This window comes from Wyeomyia smithii, chromosome 3 (genome assembly GCF_029784165.1).
Source record: "Wyeomyia smithii strain HCP4-BCI-WySm-NY-G18 chromosome 3, ASM2978416v1, whole genome shotgun sequence".
Taxonomy (NCBI): domain Eukaryota; kingdom Metazoa; phylum Arthropoda; class Insecta; order Diptera; family Culicidae; genus Wyeomyia; species Wyeomyia smithii.
The window spans coordinates 252,914,687-252,928,987 of record NC_073696.1 but is presented as its reverse complement, the minus strand read 5'-3'; the positions used below and the strand labels follow the sequence as shown (position 1 = coordinate 252,928,987).

The 14,301-nt window shown below is 38.8% G+C and overlaps 1 protein-coding gene across 1 annotated transcript in view; it reads right to left on the bottom strand.

The window, feature by feature from the left end:
- LOC129732940 (cryptochrome-1-like) overlaps positions 1-14,301 on the bottom strand; it is a 64,620-nt gene that overhangs the window by 10,512 nt on the left and 39,807 nt on the right. The window lies entirely within an intron of this gene.

The window sequence follows — 14,301 nt, the reverse complement described above, 5'->3', positions numbered from 1 at the left end:
ACAAATCGTGATAAGTTGAAGTTTCCCACAAATTAATAGCACTTCGACGAAGGTGTTCAATCTAATGATAAATCTCGTTATTGTTTTAACGTGTTCTATACTGCTGTGGACACAGCAATTGCACACCTCTCCGTATAGGAAGCAAGAGGTTAATATCTCGCCAAGCCATAACAACGCGTTCTAAGCACCGGCGCGTCAACTGCGGCCAATAGCCAGTTAGTTACTCGTTCATAAACGCTGTGAATCCACAGCGTGGAAATAAATTAACGAAACCTGTCAAATGACCCCACTGATTAGCTCCCCATGGGAAGTCGGTATTTATATGTATGTTATTCATATTCATATTCTGGAATACGAATCCGGAATGGTTGGGAACGATATTGCGTTCCAGTGTTTGCATATCATTTAACGAAGTGCAGCTAAACAAGCCATCAGACATCGAAAGTGGTATATTTAGTCGTTTTAAAATTAAACAATAAATATAAATGTTCAAAGCGAAAAGAGATGAAAGTCGGTCTCACGTGATTTATTTTCGTTAAGAAATCATTAAACTGCATGGTTGTAATAAGCGGTTTGTGTGGAATATTACGGTAACCGGGACAATCGACCGGTCAGAATACTCACGTAGGCACTGACAGTAACGTACGTCAGCGCTTATAATGATAAATTGCCATCTACTGAAAAAAACGAACCGTATATGACTTTATAACCAAAGCTATTAACTCGGCTGTATTTAGGTCATTCCTGAAGTAGGAATAACTTAAACACTCAAAAAACTTTTCCTTAACACTCTTCCATTTTCGAGTAATCGCAATAATTAATCTAATAAAAAGCAACGAGAATTGGGAGGAAAAGAAATCAATCTTTGAAATTCTCTACAGAATACAAGAGACAGAACGAGAAAGGTGGGCCCATAATTGACGACTCACCTTGCCTCTACACAGACAGTTCTGAAATGAACAATGGCGCGGGAGTAGGTTTCACAGGGAAAGAAATTGATATTTTTTTCTTCATTGGCCGATGGCCAACAGTATTCCAGGCGGAAATATACTCGATAATATACCCAAGCAACAATTGAAACATAATAAAAAATAAGTTGTAATCATTTGTTTCACTAATGAAATTCCGAGGTTTCAAGAAACATTTTTTGTTACTACGATGAAATTGTAAAGAAACAAGCAACAACTAAAGTTGCATCGCTGCTTCAAAAATCTTCACACCAACAACGTAATTCGCGATGTTGGATTTGTTGTTAAAACGTGTAAACGGCATTGGAAAACCTATCCTTCACTGAATAGATCTAGTGGGTGAAGCATATAGGTTGCCAACGTGATGCTTGCGAGATACAAAAAACAAACACATAAAAATACTTCCAAAAGTTGCTGTCATGTTCTGAAGCCATGTAACAGCAACTTTTGCTCGGTCGTTCGCCTTATATTTGTTTTTGAGATGAGGTTATTTACTGCGTTGTAACTTTTGGGTACTTGGACTAGAAGTCGTCCGAAAAGTGTGGGTCTCTAAAACAAAATGTAATAAATTGCTTTGAATTTCATCATCACGCTGAGGTACTGATGAATTGAAGAAGCAAAATTAAAACTGGTAATGACCATTATCATGATAAGGGAAGCAATATTTAAAACTGAGTCATGAACTTGCAAGTGTTTCTACAGCAAATGACGTAAATAGTACAAACGAGAAAAGTGAATAGAAATTGATAACTGGAGTTGAATCCTCAAATTTCTGGAAATAATCAAAGATAAATCGCTATACAGACAATCTCTTCCATTCTGACCATATGCCATTTTACAAACTTACCACAACATCATGAAGTGCGCCCTAGTTGCTGCTACGATGCATCTTCGTAGCTGAAATTTTACCATGTAGCATTTACCATGTTGTTATTAAATTCCATGCATTAGTTCATACACATTGCGGTTTCATTATTGTAACTTGTTTTGAAACAACGAAAATGTCGCAATTGGCTTCACCTCCTGCGCTTTTTTTGTCATTGTATAAGAAACTGAGATGTAACTGCAACTTAATTTCGCGTAAGAATTTGTTGCTGTAATGCATAAAATTCATAATCGAAAAAAATTTTGCTGCTTGGTTAATGCGCGAATACGTGAATGGGAAGAAATCAACGACACGCAAACATGCATTTTTTGCGATAGTCAGGCAACACTTATAACCCTGAATTCTCCTTTTTGCCCTTCTAACTAGTGTGGGAATATATCGCTCCGACAGCTGGCCAAGAAAAACCAGTTCAATTTATACTGGGTTCCTGGTCACTGTGGAATCGAAAGGAATGAGAAAATTGAAAAAAAAACCTGAGACCACTAACTTTGTCGGCCCAGAACCTTTTTATGGAGTCGCGCCGAGCGCTTTGAAAGGTGAACTCGATGAATGGGAGAAAGCAAACCATCAAAGCAAACTGAGATATCGCAAGCATGTTACGACAGTCGAAAAAATGCATAGAGCCAAATAGCGAGAAGAGCTTCGTTCTTCTTAGGCTCAATGAGAAAGACTTGAGGACATTCACAGGTCTAATCACAGGACACTGTCCGAGCAAGTCTCATCTCAAGGAGGTAGACAACCTTGATAATGATAAATATCGCCTTTGTGGCATCTAAAGCGAAACATCGGAACACCTACTCTATGAATGCCGAGTATTAATACAACGCGAATTGCTTATTTTCGGCAAGACAAGTAAAACCTGCCGATATTTGGAGGGAAGGTCCCGGTGAGGTGATAAACTTCATACGAAGTGGGTTGTCTAACTGGGATAAATGTACAACGTAGCAAGAACATCAACTCGCCAAATAGTGATGAAGGTTGGGGCATACCATGTGACACAGCAATCGCACTTTTTAGCACCCCAAAATCATTTAATTGAAGTGGGTAATATTTTTCTGGCCACTGTCACTGGAGTTTGAGAAGCCATGAAAAATTGTTACCGGCCAGCGTCTTTATAAAGCAGCTTGGATGGATACTGTTCATAAATTTCCAAACTTTCACTTAGCCCAATATCCATAAATTATTAATAGGGCAAAGTAGGTTAATGTTATCCGAAGTTAGTGGATGTCCCTTTAGATATGTTCAGCCACTTTTGATTTGAAAAGGTATGGTGAATCATTTTTGGAGAGATATGTTCAGCCACTTTTGATTTGAAAAGGTATGGTGAATCATTTTTGGATACTTTGCCTGCTTTAGTAACCTCTGCCAAATGATTTTTGAAACGGGTTCCCAGGTTTCTTTTGGTTTGCCTAATGTAAACCATATCGCAGTGGCAACAAGCAATTTTGTGAACCAATCATGTAAACCAATACTGTTTTGAGTTGGGTATTCCTACTAGTGTAGACAATATCCATGCCAATTTTTCGAATTTTGAATGAAATCAACGTGTTCAAGTACCATCATATTCTATAGCTATTCCTTTCAGGTCTTCTGTAATTGGGGTGAGTGTTGTAAAAGGTTTCCTAAATTGACTGCGCTCGAAAATCGCTCTAAATCCGTCTGCTGCTTTTTCTGATAAAATTTAAACCTATCGAAGTCCAATGTTAGATATCACCCTTCTACTATTAGAGAAATCATAATAATTTGTTTCTTTTCAACACGAACAAATTTTATATAAGCAATACCAAGTGTAATCAGGTTGCAGGCGAAAACTGGTTTGGCGTCCCTCGCTCATCATTTTAAAGTTTTTATCAAGCATTTAAAGTTTTTATCGAAGAAGTAGGCGCTGTCAATCGGTTCTTAAGAAATTGATAAGCGCTCATGGAGAAGACGAGAAGACGTTTTAAATAAACTGTTCCTTGTACGTTGACGTTTGTCTGAGTGAAAGTCTGCAGTTATCCTAGAAATTATGAGCTGTTGACAGGACCGACTGGTGTTTCCAAATCAAGGTTCAATTGAATGAAATTGAAGTTTCATCTTTGCTGACAGAACCAGCCTCGGCGGCAGGCAATGCTCTCATGAAATGGAATCAAACCGACAGAATGGCCAAGTCATTCATTGGATTTACAACGAATGAAATCCTTGCATTTATTCGGTCGAAGCGAACGGCAACTGAAATGTGGATTGCTCTACAAGAAACCTTTGTTTGAAAATCCGTTTCAAGTGAAACGATGCTAAGGAAGCAGTTGACACGACTACGGAAGGAATCTCCATTCAAGCTAACTTTTGTTGCTTTTGTTTGTTAGTTCAAGACAGCAGAAGTGAAAATAAAAGGTGACTCGGTCAGTATTATGAAAATGACTGTAAGACAATGACAGCAAATTTTCAACTGATCCGGCTCTCATTGTATTGCACAGCTCTCTCCGCTCCCCACACGTTCAGTAAACGATCCGACATCACTGTGGTCCAGAAATGAAAAAAGGTGGTCAAAAGTCATTTTCTCGTAAACGTTACATTTTAGAGCAATACTGTCTGCGGGAAAGTTTCAGAGTAAAAAAAGATCCTACTTTAGACAATAACAGATCCGTGATTAACCCCCCTACAAGTGAGCTAAACAGAATATTTTCTCTAAAAATCAATATTTTTTATCGCCGTATTTGGCAAAGTTTTCCAAAACAACATAACAAAAAACTTTGCTGAAGACACTAGGTAGCTTTTTCTGTGTTCAAAAGATGCATCAAAACGAGAAAATGCAAAGCTGTTTTCCGCAACAAAGATTCGCTATTGATCAAAATGACATAAATGATCTTACATTAAAGTTGTTTTGTTCCATGATTTTATGAGTTTTTGCAAATTTCTGCAAGAATTTTAACTGCCGTGTGTGCAGAGCACATGGACAATCCAATTGGTGGTAATCTTGCCGTGGAATGTGTTGGGAAACAGCAAAAATCGAAAATTACTTGTCAAAAGTAAATTTTTTAGCAGGAGGAATAGGAGAAATTGATAGAAACCTTATTATCATAAAAAAGGCTGCTGTAACATATAAAAAATAAAGGTCTGATGTTGATGGTATAGTAGTATAAAATATGAATTATAACGACAAAAACTTTTTTTTAACATCATTGAACATAATCAGATAGCTCAGTATTATTAAGAAATAGCTACCTAGTGTCTTCAGCAAAGTTTTTTGTTAGGTTATTTTGGAAAACTTTGCCAAAGACGGCGATAAAAAATATTGATTTTTAGAGAAAGTATTCTGTTTATTCAACTTGTAGGGGGATAATCACGGATCTGTTAATGTCCAAAGAAGGATCTTTTTTTCTTCTAAAACTTTTCCGAAGACAGTATTGCTCTAAAATGTAACGTTTATGAGAAAATGACTTTTGACCCCCTTTTTTCATTTCTGGACCACAGTGCGACATCAACTGACGACAGCACACATGTAAGGCGTCGTACACAAATTACGTAACGCATGAAGGGGGGGGAGGGGGGGCAAGTCTGCGTTACATATTGTTACATAGGAGGGAGGGGGGGGGGGTAGTTGAGACTGTTAGTAACTGTTAATTTGCTCAAAATTGCAAATTTGGATGGGGGGGGGGGGGCAGGATGTCCAGCGTTACGTAATTTTAGGGGGGGAGTCATATCGAACGTTACTTATCGTTACATAGGGGGGAGGGGGTCTGAAATCTAAGTTTTTAGCGTTACGTAATTTGTGTACGACGCCTAACTCCAAACGGGCTGTTATTTTTCATCTCCTGGATCTTCGAAGCTGTTGCAAATGACAGCCGATAATATTCCGACATCCTTCAGCACGAATCTGAGCGGGATGTCAGGTGATTATGATTCACGACAGTGAGGCCGATGAAAGAATGAAAGTGAGATGGTGCGAAGCACGTTTTTTCTTACATGGGGAATAATATCAACAATGGAAACGTTTTGCTTAGTATTCAATATGCCACCGGCCTGTGGAAAAGGAGAAACGAAAAATGCGAGTCGATGACAGCCGTAGCCGATCAGCAGGCTGTCAACAGCAACAGAACATCCTCAAAATGAGCAAACTAGGCTGTAATGTCCGAACGAACAAAATACATGCGCAAGAATGAGCTGTCGTGCGCAACACAAGACAGTTTCGTTGCTTGTGTGAGCTGTAGCTGTATGTGAGCTCTCATGAATAGCTCATGCATGAGGCTGTAGAGTGAAAAGAGAGAAAAGTCGTCAGTATAGTGTCGCTCTCCAGTCCTTTTCCTAAGCTTGGACTCGGTAGCTTAACTCTTCTTAAGCTTACGCGACAGCTATGATCCCCTGGTGACGGTACTCGAGTATCCAGAGGAGAAGGATGGTTGAACCACAGACTAACAGACTTTGAACAAATTTTCAATAAAATCATCGTTCGAATGATTGCAGTACTTTACGCTAGTAACACTAGCACCACCTGCTGCCGTGTTCGCTCCGACTTGTTTTTCGACGTCAGCGCCAGCGTACGTGCAGGTGTCAATTTGGGAACTATAAAATATGTATATGAAATTGCATGACAGCGCCTCAAACAGCGTTATCGCGCGATGACTGTTTTTCGATTAGAGATTTGAAATGATCGTTTTTTACGGCAATGAAGCTAGGTTCCAGTGTTACGTCTGTTAGTCTGTGGTAGAACAGTGGCTGTTAAACGAAGAGAGAAAAAGGACGGAGTGGGTACTAGTACTCACTCGGAAAATATCTCTGTGGGTACTCACCCATACGGAATAATCGGACAAAACTAAACAAATGTGATGTTTTCTATGTCCGAAATTTAAAATTGCCGCGTGCATGTGCGAGCGACTGCTTTTTGCTATATATCGTTGAGCGAGAGTTTATAACGCTACAGATTACATGCATTTCTAAACGATTTCGATTTCAAAAACTTCAAGAGCTACTCTTGAGCCTTTTTTTTATTGGTCAAAAAAGTAGGACTAACTGCTGTAAGTGAAGCCTTACTAGAAGTCCGATTAAGCTCAAATTCAGAATGGAGACTTTTATCGAGGAGACAAAACTGTTGAGCCTTAACGTTTGCTTAAAAAAAATGCACAAAAATTGTCGATTTTTCATGGGTTTACTTTTACACTTTTACATGAGTCAGCAGAAAAAATTTAACCCGAACTCTAAACGTGATGGCGAAAACAGTGGAACTACTTAATTCAGAAGTGTGCGCGTTCAAAGAACGGTACCCCGCCGCGTCAAAAACGAATATCGTGCCCGTTTCGGCATTTACAATATCTCGTCACTTTTGGACAACGATCAAAGCATCGAGAGAAAGCCCGGTTGCGAACGGCTCCTGACTCTGAGCGAACCGGCCAAACTGTGAAAATTACCTTCTGAACATGGATGGCAACGACTGGCAGGGCACTTCGTATTTTAATTTCTCCACGAAAGAGTGAGCTCCGCGGTGAAGTCCATTTGACACACCAAGTTCCCCAAAAAGGTGCTGCTGTGGCTGACAATCATGGGGACAATGAAGGGGGTGTCAAAGCCGCTCTTTTCGCTCTCCTTTCGCTCCAGACTGGTGGTAGACGGGTAAATTTATAGTACGAAGTGCCGACCGGAAGTTGCGTCGTTCATCAAGAAATACCATGAAACGCGGTGTACTGGCTGGACCTGCTGTCGGCACACTACACGAAGCGATCGTTGGAGGAGATGGTGCGTCCCTTAGCTGCACCCCATCCAGATCTTTTGGACAACTGAAGCGTAAGATCTACTCCAACAATTTTGTCACGAAAATTAATAAATTAAATGAAGCAAGAACTCAAAACGTGCCTACACGCATGTTTTCGTCCGCCATGGCGATTGTTCCAGTCAACCCAGCCACCCATGAACCTTCCCTCTTCCTTACTACCCACTCGGGAAAATAGTGTGACGCCGGCCCTGGTTCGAAGATCTACGACCAACAGATGAGCTCCTCAATCAAATAGGTATGGCGAACTAGGCACTGTTAAGCAGGCGTAGAGAAGTTGACAATCGCTCACGGAGAAGATTTTCAATCAAGACGTTTATTTTCGGACGCGTTAGGTCGTTAGGATCGTTTTTCAATGAATTGTTTTTTTCATTTTCAAACGATTTTTAATTATTATTATTATTCGAGTTCTGTTTTTTTTTTCAATTTTTTCGCTTATGCATTAAGTGCCAAAGTGACCGCCTGCTTCGCCTTTGCGTAATGGGCGTTTGAGTAACTAGCTTAAGAAACTTAAGCTTAAGTAACATTATACCTCAACGTTAAGGCAATTCCAATGCAATAATTTTGCATTACCGTTATCCGTTTTGATGTTGACAGTTGCTTTAATGGTGAGTGTCATGGCTACTCTCTTATGTATAAGCTCCCTAACTTTACCTAAAGAATGATGATAGCAAAATAGACAACACCTTTCACATTTTCTCGTAACTTCTCGCAATTTCTGTGTTTTTTCTTCTCAGAATATATTCAGTGGACTACAACTTTTTCTTTGACGGTTCGATCTGATTGGCAATTTTAGGGATACAGATAACGGTCAGCAACAACAAATTGGAAAATTTTGAACGTTTTGCAAAAATGTATTCTAGATAAAAATCTTAAACACACAAATCGACGAAGAAATATAAACGAGCTTTTTCAATTTTTAATTCTATCATTTGGAACATAAGAATCATTTTTATATGCTTCAAATCTTTTCAATATTTGAATAAACTTGGAAATAATCAAGTTGTAACTAAAGGCAGGTAATCATGCTAATGCTTATGATGCTTTTATTTATTAAACACATAACTCAATGCCTGCTCAATGAAAACTTTAATTTCAACAAATCAGTTGTAAATGAACGTTCAAAACTACACCCAGACGCATCCAGACCTTCCAAACATATTTTTGAATGTAGATTAGACAGAACAGCTGCGAGACGTTCAAGTTCAACGGCACTTGGGCACATTGAGAGCTTTAATATCAAGATAAAAAAATCGTGTGCGAGTTCATACTACCATCTCCGGTTCAAGCTGTTACCAACTGATTCGGCAATTAAGTGCTTAAACTTGACCACACTCATTCTTCCCGCTTAAACGTGTGACGCAAGAAGGGTTTTAATGATAGAAAAAAAAAACAATTAAACGAAATACGGGATAACCTCCAACTGGCTTATTTCGGCACGTGTCATCACTTCAGACTAAAGTTTGATTCTCTTGGGAGGCAACCATGAAGTACGTCACACATTTCGTGAAGATGTGAGACGTAGGAAAGTGGGGGTATGAAGCTGTGTGACAGCACGTGAATAACATTTTGAAATATAAAAATTGATCTGGAAAATTATTCAGTGTGCCTTGTTTTATTTACGACCTCTTGTTCGATAGTCAATCTGAAACTCATAAGACATAAACAAAAACAGTTAAGAAAGTTCTTTAGAAATGGGTTCCTGCAAGTCATCAGCAGGAAGTCTAATTCCCCGAATCGCTGATGGATGGATGAAAACGACGCGGATATAAAAGAAGCATCACTTGACACACCTGAGACTGAAACATCCCATTATAGCATTCAGAGATCATCTTCAGAATTCGGGAATCGAAGATGAATGAGGTAGACTTTTTCTTTATTTTGTTGAATTTGTTTTTGAGGCACTAGGACACTCATCGAATAATTTTCTTTTTACCGTGACGTGATGTACTTCTTCTGACCATCAATGTTTCAAACTTGTTAAAAACTTTCGTGACATGGCTAATGGATGTCACCTTATTGGTTTTTCAAAACTTCACAACGGCTCTCGCCCCGCTTCAGTCACCGAATTATCACTAGTGGTAATTTAAATATTTGAATACGTTTTTTTGCCTTTCTCCTAGAAAGGTATAGCAATCACTTGCAAAACCGAAAATATAAAAGTGCTCCAAAGGGCCGAATGGCATATGTCACTCGACTCAGCTCGACGAGCTGAGCATTTTCTGTATGTGTGTGTGTGTGTGTATGTGTGTGTGTGTGTATGTGCAGATTTTCATTCTCACTCACTTTTCTCAGAGATGGCTGGACCGATTTTCATGAAATTAATTGCAAATGAAAGGTCTTGTTGCCCCATAAGACCCTATTGAATTTTATTGTAATCGGATTTTTAGTTTAGAGGTTATGTTTAAAAATGTGAAAATCATGAAACATCAATATCTCAGAAACTACAGGAGACAAAACTGTTGAGCCTTAACGTTTGCTTCAAAAAAAATGCACAAAAATTGTCGCTTTTTCATGGGTTTACTTTTACACGCACTAACGAAACTACCCATGTAATCATAGTAACCCATGAGTCAGCAGAAAAAATTTAACCCGAACTCTAAACGTGATGGCGAAAACAGTGGAGCTACTTAATTCAGAAGTGTGCGCGTTCAAAGAACGGTACCCCGCCGCGTCAAAAACGAATATCGTGCCCGTTTCGGAATTTACAATATCTCGTCACTTTTGGACAACGATCAAAGCATCGAGAGAAAGCCCGGTTTCGAACGGCTCCTGACTCTAAGCGAACCGGCCAAACTGTGAAAATTACCTTCTGAACATGGATGGCAACGACTGGCAGGGCACTTCGTATTTTAATTTCTCCACGAAAGAGTGAGCTCCGCGGTGAAGTCCATTTGACACACCAAGTTCCCCAAAAAGGTGCTGCTGTGGCTGACAATCAGGGGGACAATGAAGGGGGTGTCAAAGCCGCTCTTTTCGCTCTCCTTTCGCTCCAGACTGGTGGTAGACGGGTAAATTTATAGTACGAAGTGCCGACCGGAAGTTGCGTCGTTCATCAAGAAATACCATGAAACGCGGTGTACTGGCTGGACCTGCTGTCGGCACACTACTCGAAGCGATCGTTGGAGGAGATGGGGCGTCCCTTAGCTGCACCCCATCCAGATCTTTTGGACAACTGAAGCGTAAGATCTACTCCAACAATTTTGTCACGAAAATTAATAAATTAAATGAAGCAAGAACCCAAAACGTGCCTACACGCATGTTTTCGTCCGCCATGGCGATTGTTCCAGTCAACCCAGCCACCAATGAACCTTCCCTATTTCTTACTACCCACTCGGGAAAATAGTGTGACGCCGGCCCTTGTTCGAAGATCTACGACCAACAGATGAGCTCCTCAATCAAATAGGTATGGCGAACTAGGCACTGTTAAGCAGGCGTAGAGAAGTTGACAATCGCTCACGGAGAAGATTTTCAATCAAGACGTTTATTTTCGGACGCGTTACGTCGTTAGGATCGTTTTTCAATGAATTGTTTTTTTCATTTTCAAACGATTTTTAATTATTATTATTCGAGTTCTGTTTTTTTTTTCAATTTTTTCGCTTATGCATTAAGTGCCAAAGTGACCGCCTGCTTCGCCTTTGCGTAATGGGCGTTTGAGTAACTAGCTTAAGAAACTTGAGCTTAAGAAACATTATACCTCAACGTTAAGGCAATTCCAATGCAATAATTTTGCATTACCGTTATCCGTTTTGATGTTGACAGTTGCTTTAATGGTGAGTGTCATGGCTACTCTCTTATGTATAAGCTCCCTAACTTTACCTAAAGAATGATGATAGCAAAATAGACAACACCTTTCACATTTTCTCGTAACTTCTCGCAATTTCTGTGTTTTTTCTTCTCAGAATATATTCAGTGGACTACAACTTTTTCTTTGACGGTTCGATCTGATTGGCAATTTTAGGGATACAGATAACGGTCAGCAACAACAAATTGGAAAATTTTGAACGTTTTGCAAAAATGTATTCTAGATAAAAATCTTAAACACACAAATCGACGAAGAAATATAAACGAGCTTTTTCAATTTTTAATTCTATCATTTGGAACATAAGAATCATTTTTATATGCTTCAAATCTTTTCAATATTTGAATAAACTTGGAAATAATCAAGTTGTAACTAAAGGCAGGTAATCATGCTAATGCTTATGATGCTTTTATTTATTAAACACATAACTCAATGCCTGCTCAATGAAAACTTTAATTTCAACAAATCAGTTGTAAATGAACGTTCAAAACTACACCCAGACGCATCCAGACCTTCCAAACATATTTTTGAATGTAGATTAGACAGAACAGCTGCGAGACGTTCAAGTTCAACGGCACTTGGGCACATTGAGCGTTAATATCAAGATAAAAAAAAATCGTGTGCGAGTTCATACTACCATCTCCGGTTCAAGCTGTTACCAACTGATTCGGCAATTAAGTGCTTAAACTTGACCACACTCATTCTTCCCGCTTAAACGTGTGACGCACGAAAGGGTTTTAATGATAGAAAAAAAAAAACAATTAAACGAAATACGGGATAACCTCCAACTGGCTTATTTCGGCACGTGTCATCACTTCAGACTAAAGTTTGATTCTCTTGGGAGGCAACCATGAAGTACGTCACACATTTCGTGAAGATGTGTGACGTAGGAAAGTGGGGGTATAAAGCTGTGTGACAGCACGTGAATAACATTTTGAAATATAAAAATTGATCTGGAAAATTATTCAGTGTGCCTTGTTTTATTTACGACCTCTTGTTCGATAGTCAATCTGAAACTCATTGGACATAAACAAAAATAGTTAAGAAAGTTCTTTAGAAATGGGTTCCTGCAAGTCATCAGCAGGAAGTCTAATTCCCCGAATCGCTGATGGATGGATGAAAACGACGCGGATATAAAAGAAGCATCACTTGACACACCTGAGACTGAAACATCCCATTATAGCATTCAGAGATCATCTTCAGAATTCGGGAATCGAAGATGAATGAGGTAGACTTTTTCTTTAAATTGTTGAATTTGTTTTTGAGGCACTAGGACACTCATCGAATAATTTTCTTTTTACCGTGACGTGATGTACTTCTTCTGACCATCAATGTTTCAAACTTGTTAAAAACTTTCGTGACATGGCTAATGGATGTTTTAGTTTAGAGGTTATGTTTAAAAATGTGAAAATCATGAAACATCAATATCTCAGAAACTACACAACCGATTAGAACAAAATTAGTCTCAAAAGAACGGGCTACCTAGAAAACCCTTAAGTTTTGAATTTCATAAAGATTGAACTTGTGGTTCAGAAGTTATGAAAAGAAACGTGTTCTGAAGACTGTTTAATCTCACTCATGTTTCTCAGAGATGGCTGTACCGATTTTCATAAAATCAGTGTCAAATGGAAGGTCTAATTGCCCCATAAGACCCTATTGATTTGTTTTGCAATCGGACTATTACTTTGCCTGTTATGTTTAAAAATGTGAAATCCAGCTATGCAAAGGAACATATGCCGAAGACTACTTGGACTCACTCACTTTTCTCAGAGATGGCCGACCCGATTTCCACAAAATTAGTGTCAATTAATGAGTCTAGCTGCCTCAGAAAGCCCTATTGAATTTTACTGTAATCGAACTGTAACTTCATTTGTAATGTGCCGACTTGTGAAAATCACGAAACTTCATTATCTCAGAAACTACACAACCGAATTGATTATTATTATCAGATGAGCGGGCTAGTTAAGGATTAACTGATGAATTATGATTGAACATGTGGTTTCAAAGTTTGGCTGCCCTACACGTTCCCATTTCATTTGATTATAATCGAACTGAAGCAACCGTTATGTATTAAATTGTTAATAAAACAACGAAAGTCTATTATCTCAAAGATTACATGACTTATTTGAACATTACTAGTGTCTACGAACGAGTCATCTCTCAAACTTACAAATAACAAACTTCATAACAATTTGATATGTGGCTCAAAAGTTATGAAAGGAAGAGAAATTCAAAAACTATACCTGCTTTGATCGATAAATGTGGCCTCAACATAATTTAAATGTGGTGTCGTACTATTTGAACGTTCCAAGTTCATTGATTCCTTGCGGTTTGTTTGAAGTCTCTAAATGCACGACGAATCGGCCATAGGATATGATCAAAGTCAAATAACAAATCGTTTGAAATGATTGGTTTTATCGAAATGACAACATCCTCGTCTTTTGGCTTCTGTACATCGCCTTAATTCTGAATATATTCATATTGGGTGGTATTCTGTCATTATCAGCAGACTTTCTGGCATCAATCTGACACCGGAAATACCCATATTGGGAGGTATTTTTTGTTGTTTTCCAGAAACTAAAAGTCGTCGTCTTCAAATTCAAAATAGTGTCCAGGGTCAATGTTTGGTTTCTATGCATCATCACGTTTACGGAATTATCCATATTGAGTATTATTCGGTCATTTCCGACTGTTGCCTGTAAGTTGCCATTTAGCAATTCAAAATGGTGCCTGAGGTCAATTGTTAGCTCATTGCATCATTCTGGGTCCAGAGATACTCATATTGGATAGTATTTGTTTATTTTAGGCTGTTTTTCACAAACCGGTAGTCGCCATCTTGGATTTCAAAATGGTATTTAGGATACTGGTTAAAGAAAAACTCATATTGGGTGGTATTTGGTCA